Below are 8,175 nucleotides of genomic sequence, written 5' to 3' on the forward strand. Positions count from 1 at the left end.
ATGATTTAAGTTTAGAGGAACCAAAATATTGGTTGTACACAAATAGTTGCAAAGTTAATAATTAGTATTCCTAAGAGTGTTCTTGTATAATGAAAGTATATTATATATATATAATATATATATATATATATATATAGATGCATACAAAGAAAGGAAAAATTGTACGTTATAAGATAAAATATATGAAGATCAATATATATGCCTTCGTGTGTGATTTATTTATTAATTAGAAAAGGAAAATGTCAAATATTTACACTAAATACAAGATATATATATATATATTAAAAGGTGATATTTATTTATCTGTCATGCAAGTTGAATATATATCATGAACAATCTATTTAGAATATATGCGCTATTATATTTGTATAATACACTATGTGGTTTAAATGTATGCCACACTTTATATTTGCTTTTAAAATTGAGAATTTGTATATATAAAACTAATAAATTAACTTAGTAACCACCGTACCCTGGAGGATGATATATAAGAATAACGATCGAGAGGACGGTTCATGCCTTCATGGCATCATCACATATTACCATGTACTATATATCTTCCGTACCCGAACCGTACGTCGTGTGGTTGCAACTTATATTGCATACATTTATCGATTTTATGAATAAAAAATATAATTTCCCAATTATATGAGTTAAATGCGCATGCTAAAATGGTTATTTAATTTGAAAAACTAATTTATCTCTACATATATGCGTGTTTTTCTCTACATCTTACGTACGTGGAGGTAATATAAGATTTATAGTCTAGAGATGAGTTTGGCGTCAGCGACCCGCTACAGAGAAAATGCGTGTTCCCACAAGGCCACAAACGATTCCGAATCATATTCCTCATTTCATTTCTTGCCCCAAACTAAAATTTAGAGTTTTTAAAGAAAAAAATTGAATTCCCCCTTTTTGGCGTCAAACAAATTCACTTTTTGAGATATCAAACTTCAGATTCATTTGCACCTAAAGTAGAGATAAAACATATATACCGTTGGCTATATAGTCATCCCAAAGGGCAATATCAATATTTAGAATTTTTAATATATAATATTATTTCTCTTTCCACATATATATTAAAAATTTTAAACCGAGGATTGGAATATGAAAAAGAGAAACATCGAGAAAATGTAGTACCAGATCATCAAACCAGATAAGAAGCATAGGTCTGATCAAAATTGAATCATGGTTTACATAACACCAATGCGCATGCAAAAACCAAAATTTTGAACATAACTTCTTTAATTTAACGGTCTTATTACAAACAACTATTACACAAAGTACTTTTACGGTTTTACCTCATCATATCTTGATCATCTTCTAATTAATTAAACTTTCCATATAGTGTATTTGGAGACAGCAAACGAGCGTATTCAAACGTTGTGCCCTAATGCCATTATGCCACTACGACTTTTTTTTGTTGGGTATGTAACGGGGAGTAGTAGCTGTGCCGTGTACATCATCCGACAATAACGATACAAGACAATTAGGAACAACATCAAAACCATGAAAACCTAACTCCACAAAAAAGCATAGTTTGTCAAGCCGTCGGCAAGACGGTTTGCCTCCTTATACGTGTCAAGAATACAGACACACCAGTCCCTAGATATGAAGCCATGGCACAAGCGTGCCAGGAAAGAGAGAGTATGAGTCTCACTCACCCCTGTCTCGAGGAAACCAACTACAACTTTCGAGTCAATCTCCAACTCCAGCCGGGTCACTCACTTCTCCTAAGCAATGCAATGTCCATAGTAGACTCCCCACAGTTCAGCCAAAGGAGCCGAACATATCTTTATCTGAAGAGAAAAACCACACCTCCACGTTCCTGAGCTGTCCTGCAACACACCTCCTGTTGTTGCCATACCAGGATTGCCACGAGATGCTCCATCCGTATTCATCTTCATCCAACCATCTGAAGGAGCAGTCCAAGCAATCATTCGGTCTACACGCACCGAAGGTGATCGGATGTTCCCCATAGTTCTGTTCGCACCACCAACTTCCTTAGCAAGGTCCTTTATAAATTTAACTCTATACCGACATGTCCAAGTGCTTCCAAACACATTACCACAGCACCACTTCCAACCCCACCAAATGGCCATACAAAACACCGTTGACCATAAACATCCCTCAACCTGATACACAACAATCATGTTTTCATATAACCACTCAAGAAGAATAGACTGAAAAAACCGAGTCCGCTTCGTAGCAGGTACCAATCATTGCCAAAGATCCGCCATAGCTCCTCAATCCCTCAAAACATGAAGTATCGTCTCAACTCCACTCCTGCAGACCTGACAGTTCGGTGAATCTCCCAAATGCCTATGATATCTTTCAGCATTTGTCATGATTACCTGATGACCAACTAACCATAAGAAGGACTGAACACGTTCCGGGACCGCTAACGTCCATACACAGGACCAGAATCTCTGCATATTCGGTAGAGGCATACTCTCCTGAGTAAGAACTGAATACGCAGAAGCCACTGTAAAGCGCCCATCCGGCCTCCCTCCCCACGAAAGACGATCTCTGGCACCAGTTACATTATCTAAAACCATCGCATACAACCTTAAACACATCTCCTCAGTAATATACAGTGCAATCAAATCCCGTGCCCAACCAACACCATCTCGCCACACGTCTTTGACAACCTCATTCTCCCTCTCTAGAGGTACTCGAGACACCACCAAATTCATCAAAGGCTCACTTAGCAACCACCTGTCTTTCCAAAATTGAATATCCCTCCCATTACCAAGTACCCAACTGTGACCCTTTAGAATCACCTGCCGTACCCCTAGACCTACACTTCGCCACGTCGAGGACCATGTTGACTTTGGTTTCAACCAATCAACATTATGGATATCTCCCACTTTGTATTTACTCCTCAGGACCCGCGACCATAAACTCTCCTTCTCATGAAGAAGGCGCCAACCAATCTTTTCCAACAGAGCCGTATTCATACTCTTGGCCTTCCGAAGACATCCCCCCCCCATCTTTTTTTGGTAAACAAACCTTGTCCCAAGCAAGAAGGTGTTGCTTACGCTTCTGACCCGTGGTTCCCCATAAGAAAGACCTTGACACTCTGTCTAACGCTTCCAGAGTAGCTGCTGGCAAAGCAATCACACTCAATGTATGGACCGGGATAGAAGTAATTACCGCTTTAGTTAGGGTGAGACGACCTGCAAAACTCAAGCATTTACTCTTCCAGCCTGCAAGTTTGGCAGAGACTCTTGCCAGAACTTCACCAAATGTTTCCTTATTCACCCGCTTCTGCAACAGTGGCATACCTAAGTATTTCCCCAAATCTATTGTTGACTACGACTTAAATCCTAAGAACGTTGTCTCGCGCGCGTGTTCTTCATATTCAAATATATCATTTTTATATGGCCTAAATACGTAAACATCTCCCACAAACTGCTTGGTACAATATAAAGCCCATAACATGACCACAAACTTCTTGGGCATTTATCGAGAAAAAAACTGCCCTGTTTCTTGATGGTGATAACTTGCAGCAGAACCGTATTATAGCTGGGGATGCAGGATTGGCTCAAGGTTCATTCCCAGTCAAATATTTGGGGTCAGTTTGTGGTTTGTGGTCATCCTCTAGCCCATAATACAATACAAAGCCCATAAGATGACCCAAGAAGAAATGCTTGCTAAACCAAGTCCAATCAAGTTCACTAAAAAACTCATCCTTTATAGTAACATGTTTTTTTTTTGGGGTGTAATTACGATAATATAATTTTGACGCTTCCTCAGTCGTATTCCTTTTGTCAAAGACGAGAAGTTGTAAACACAACAAAAAAGGTCAAATAAGTCAGACAACAACCAAATGACTCAACGCCACGGTTACATGCATGTAGATCCGTGTTTTGGAACGCTAACTTTAGGCAGCAGTTTGACAATGTCTACCACACGGTTCCTCGAAAGTCGAAATAAAACCAGATTGGATCATTTTAGCACAAAATCACAGACGTCAATTTTGTTTTCCAACTTTCATCATCATATAAAGACATGCATATATAGACACATATATAATATACTGTATATATATAAATAATTGGTTAAGGTGTACATTATTTTATGCATTTCGTAAAACTCGATACATCTTTTATAGCAAGTTTATGCTATAGTCATAATATGTATTGTAAGGCTGTATTTATCTGTTTGTTTGGTTCGACATTGCAATATCGTCATGAATAGGAAAATTATTAAAGTAAGCGAACCCTTCCGATCCATACTCTATTTAGTCCTGGTTTACGTGTAATCTAACTATACGCATCAATTAATTCGGTCCCGTTTCCTTTAAATATATTACGTGATATGTGGGAAACTCTTATTAACTTTAAATTTCTGCCCGACCAAAGCTCTTTCAAGCCAAAAAAAGGATAATGGATTTCTGAATTAATTATGAATCATATACACTTATTTGAGGACACTCTAATGCATAATCAGATTATTCTATACGTCTCCTACCAAAAAAAAAGATTATTATATACGTCACTGAAGCATACGTCGTCATTAGTCTCTAATATGAAAAGGAGAATTCTACGGTTCTAATTTTTCCAACGAGGCAACGACAAATCACTATACTGTACAACATTATTTTTTAAACTAGCAGTTTTTAAATTAATTTAGGGATGAACTCCTCTTATATAAAAATATAAGGTTCACTATCATATTCTGAATAATGCTAGTCTAAAATGGAGATCGAATGAGTTTCTGATTTTGTTTTTGTGCTAATTAACCAAAACAATCTATACATACAAAATCCTCATAATGTAAAAAAAAATGTTCAACCACCGAATCTGTGTTACAATTGAAATTACAAAAGTTGTTAGTTTTGTAAAAAAAATTAAGCACACGTTTAATAAAAGAGTTTGGTCAACAATCATTGACTACACTAACTTAGGCCACGTGTCGTATGATGAGAGGATCGACGGTGGTCATCAGTTGTAGTATTAATTAAAGAAAACAAAAAAAGGAAACCGTCCTACTGATCACGTAACGAAGTCCATAATGTTTTTTTCCGACAACGGAGGCAATTATCCACAACGCTCATGTGCATTGTCTCTTTACGAAACTCGCTCCTTTCGCTGTTAATCAGCTACGTGTCGTTCTACCTTTGCAGCAGAGCATGAATATAACGGTGTGCTGAGAAACATACGATTTTCTCCTAAATCCCGGTCCGGAACAGTGTGGTTTAAATTTTTTTTTTTTGGTTCAAATGATATTGATCAATAGAGAGAGGTATTTGGAGTTATATAGTATATATTATGCTCTAATAGAGAGGATTTACATTTTGTAATATATGCATGCAGTATTGCAGTGTAGATATATAAGTATTATTCAAATGACGGCAATCTAGAAATAGTATAAAAATTTGAATTTTTAAAAAATAAATGATCATAAATCAGTACACTGATGCAATGGGTCTTCGAAAATGACACATTCGTTAGTTAAATAGTTTGTCAATGACTCTCAATCGTTTTCTAATTACTTCAAAATCTGATTTGTTAGATTTGTACCACTACCATTAATAAAAAATAGTACTATTAATTTACATTTAGTAGACTGTGAATTTTCTCCTCTTTTGAATAAATTTAAATATTCTGAAATACTCCATAAAGTATATAGACTAAAGGAACGGTTAATAATGTAAATAAGCTGGAGGAATAATGTAGGCTTTTATTTTTTTTTTATGTGACTCGTGAGTCAACTTGTTTGATGTTTCTTTTGAGCCGGCATTTAAATTTAGACCTTTTCCTTTTCAAGAAAACTCTCTTTATATAAATTTGAAATAAATAAAACTAGAGGCCATAATTATTTTTTTAAAGTTCATAGACGTTATAATTTGACCAAATGACTTATATTTCAAACACGACAAAATTTCTGTTATGAGTTTTTTTATTTGTTGTGGTCTATAAGATATCGGGGATTTCTATTCTGGATAAATTAGTTGTCTTTTTTTTTTTTGGACAAAATAAATTAGTTGTCTTTAACAAAAAATTATTAGAACAAAGGAAATTTTGCTTCAGTAATCTATCAGGCCACAAAAGACTGAGTCATTAGTTTGATTAAGTCTATGTCTCTATTTGAATAACAAGATAATTTTAAGAATATAACATAAAGTTTTCTTCTTAATTATGACCAAAACATTCATGTTTCTTGAAAAATATTAATAAATTATATAATGAATTTAAAAGACTTGGTAAATACAAATGTCCACTAGATATTTCAGGTTAAATGTCACAACACTAATTACTTTATTCTTTGCATCATGTAGCACTGAGAGTATGTCAATTCTTATTATATATAATAGCTACTACAGAAAAAATGTAATAATTTAGTGCATATTGTTGAATAAATTAAGTTAGTTATTCTTAGTGGCGACTGCATATTATTTGCTTGCTCGTAACAGAAATCCATTGTACTAAATCGTGGTGTAAGAAATAAAATTCAAAGTAATTTTTCATAGTATTTTAAATGTGATTGAGAATGTTACAAAATTAGCTTGGTGTGGGGGTGGAGCCTACTTCCTCACCGTGATGATTCTTCTTTCTCTCCCAAACGCCGTTAATTAATGTCATTAATTAGTTTAATTTTGATTTGTTTGGTTTTCACTAGTTCAGTACTTCAGTTAGAATATTACGTTTTCCCTAGAGTTGTCATTCTAATGAGTTCTACCAATTAGCTAATTTTGGTAAGAATTTGCATGCTACGGATTGAAATCTAGATATCGATTGAAATATTTGATACTTTTATTTTTATCCGAAACTTAAATTAATTTTGATCGAACAAGTCCACTCGCAATAGATACATGAGGCCTGTGTACTGTAAACAAATTTAATCAATGCTAGGATATATATACATGGATGATGGATCAACATTTATATTTTATAGAAACAAATACAAATGAGATGAAACAAGCACAACCAAATACACATGTGTATCATCTTTTTGAACTATATGTATCTATGTGAAATATCGTAAGATTTATTAAAATATTTTCATTATCATATATACGAGAAAATATTATTAAACATAACAAAAAATTAAGAAGTTATTATAGTTTAGCATTTATTTTTATGTAACATGCATTATGTTGATTTGAATTGTATGTTCCAGTTTGTTTGCCATTTTATATTTTTAACTATATATATATATATTTTAAATATTTTAACCATATTTCTATGACTTAAAACTGTCGAAACAAGTATATATTATTAACCTATATATAATTATATATATATATATACGTTGAACATACTAATATGTAAATAATATATTAATATGTATATAGTTTTAGCCTTTTAGGACCAGTATTATCTTTACATTATGTAACATTACTATATTCACAACTTTATTTTTTTGACTTTTTATTTATTTTATCCGAAAAATATATAAGTAAAAAGATAAAATTTTATGTAACATTACAATTTTCACAACTTTATTTTTTTTGGTATATTCCACTTTTATTTTGACAAATTTAACTTATGTAAATTACAATTTGCTAAATAAAGTGTAGGTTCCTATATATCTATTACTTTAGCTCTCGTTTTTGGTATTCTTTTTTGTTTTGTGGAAAGATATACATATTAATATTTCTAATAATTTATCAATTTGTTTCCTTTTCTACTCATAATCATTTATATCTTTCTTATTTTAAATATTTAAAATAGATTATATTTATGAACTTATTAAGTATCACGATCAACTATAGAATTGTAATACATTCACTCTACAAAGCGCATAATAAAAAAGATGTGTAATGCGTTTGACCAATTATCCGCTATTTTTGTGGTGATTAAAAAAAAGTCAAGTTGCATGTGATATCTCTATTTTTTTGGTTGTGAAATGTTTTATCCAAAGCATCGAGTTTTTAACGTATTTTACTATTTTCGTAACACAACATTTCGTAATTGTTACGGATAACCGCAACCTAGTTCACCTAAACATGTTGTACATGTGTGTAAAAAACATGATAGGCAAAACCGCAAAAGAGATTACGTTGTCATTAATCTCACATTTAAATGGATAATGATTCCCTTAATTTTTATCTTTACCATTTTTTCTGTTTAAAAAAAAAAAAGAAAAGTTTTGCTTTGACATTTATTTTAATAAAAATTTCATATATCTTTTTTTTTTTTTTTTTTTTTTTTTTTTTTAACTTAC

This window comes from Camelina sativa, chromosome 20 (genome assembly GCF_000633955.1).
Source record: "Camelina sativa cultivar DH55 chromosome 20, Cs, whole genome shotgun sequence".
Taxonomy (NCBI): Eukaryota; Viridiplantae; Streptophyta; class Magnoliopsida; order Brassicales; family Brassicaceae; genus Camelina; species Camelina sativa.